This window comes from Trachurus japonicus, chromosome 10 (genome assembly GCF_045865225.1).
Source record: "Trachurus japonicus isolate A0001 chromosome 10, Traja_1.0".
Taxonomy (NCBI): Eukaryota; Metazoa; Chordata; class Actinopteri; order Carangiformes; family Carangidae; genus Trachurus; species Trachurus japonicus.
In genome coordinates, this window is record NC_140916.1 from 20,434,376 (window position 1) to 20,436,485 (window position 2,110).

A 2,110-nucleotide genomic window follows, 5' to 3' on the forward strand; every position below is an offset into this window, starting at 1 on the left:
TCGAACTAGTGACCTTGGGGTTGGCAAGGGGCCAACTTACCAACTGGACTACAGACAGAGTTGTTGAGAAGATACAAAGTTGAGCTCCTTCTCCTGCTGCTGTGAAAAAAATGCATTGGGCTGAATGAGAGCAGAGAGCTCCCTGGCTGCATTTAAAAAATATTTTAAATTATTATCTAAGTCTCTTTGCATTTTTGACCAGAATTTTAGCCAGAAGACAAGTGTGGCTACAAAACTGGAGAAAATTATTTGTCTAGAGTTTAATTTGCAGAAAAAGTTAAATATTTTAAAAAGTATAAATAGTTAAAAAGAGAAAAGTAATGCAGATAAAGTTCAAAAAAAGCTGCACGTTTTGATATATGAATTGTTGAAATCGCACAAAGTATGAAGGACTAGAAGAAGACCGTAAAAAGGCGGAAGAAAATGGCCGAACAGAAGAACAATAGCGTGAAACATTTCCAAGAATGGAAATGGTGTGAATGCTGAAAGCAGCTGAACGCTGTTGCAGAATTAGCAAATAGTGCAAGCAGTGATCACCATACAAATGTTTGACCGAGGTAGGAATCGAACCCACAACCTCACAGTTAGTAGACTTTGACTTTGCCTCTAGGCCACAGTGTACACACAGTTGCAGAGACTGTTGTCTGTTGATGGACTGCACTCTGTCACACTCTGAAGTTAACGAGCCCAAAGCTGCACCTGTTGGAAACACACTGTGTCAACACCAAGAAAGCTTGAGAGTCAAGCTTGAATGACTTACAATGAAAATTTCTGTGAATTTCAGGCTGAGAGCAGCAGTTTCAACATGAAGCAAGTTATCAAAAGTCAACAGAGGACGACTGGGAAAATAATTCACTATAATTGTTGTTGCGGCAAGATTTGAACGAGCAACCTACAGGTCTCCAGCCCAGCAAGCTAATCACTAGGCTACAGACAGAGACAGTATGTGAGGGGCAAAGAAAACCTTTAATAAGAGGATCACTGGCTTCTGCTTAAAAAAAAAAGTAAGGAAAGTGCAGAAATTAGCCACACCAAGTAAGACTTACAATGAAAATTTCTGTGAATTTCAGGCTGAGAGCAGCAGTTTCAACATGAAGCAAGTTATCAGAAGTCAACAGAGGACGACTGGGAAAATAATTCACTATAATTGTTGTTGAGGCAAGATTTGAACTAGGAATCGAACCCATGACCTCATGATCACTAAACCTTTACTCTGCCGCTTCGCCACAGAGAGCACAGACATCAGTATGTTGCCATTGTAATGTGATGATGTGCTGCAAACGGTGGCAGTAGCAATTAACGCGTCTCTTAACGAACACCTGTAACCAATTGAGGGTGGGGGAGGGGAGCAGAATTCAACATCACATAACAAGATTGCTCAGCCTGGATTCGAACTAGTGACCTTGGGGTTGGCAAGCAGCCACCTTACCAACTGGACTACAGACTGAGTTGTGGAGAAGAGAGGTTGAGACTTTGATGAATGTGAGATTTTTCAATGATGCTTAAAATAAAGAGAAATTAGTATAAATTAGCCATACCAAGTAAGAAGAGGACTTTTTTGTGACCTGTGACTATTTTTTGGTGAATTAAAATGAATTAAAAAGCACTTAACAGCAAGTTACAAAGTTGAGCTCCTTCTCCTGCTGCTGTGAAAAAAATGCATTGGGCTGAATGAGAGCAGAGAGCTCCCTGGCTGCATTTAAAAAATATTTTAAATTATTATCTAAGTCTCTTTGCATTTTTGACCAGAATTTTAGCCAGAAGACAAGTGTGGCTACAAAACTGGAGAAAATAATTTGTCTAGAGTTTAATTTGTGGCTGTGCTGACAGTTTAGCCAGAAAAACTCTAGAATGTTTTTTTGCCTCTCTCCACTCTGACACCACTCTGGCTCTGCTCGTTAGACGCAATACACACACATTATAAAGCTGAAAAAAATCAGAAAAAGTTAAATATTTAAGTATAAATAGTTAAAAAGAGAAAAGTAATGCCGATAAAGTTCAAAAAAAGCTGCACGTTTTGATATATGAATTGTTGAAATAGCACAAAGTATGAAGGACTAGAAGAAGACCGTAAAAAGGCGGAAGAAAATGGCCGAACAGAAGAACAATA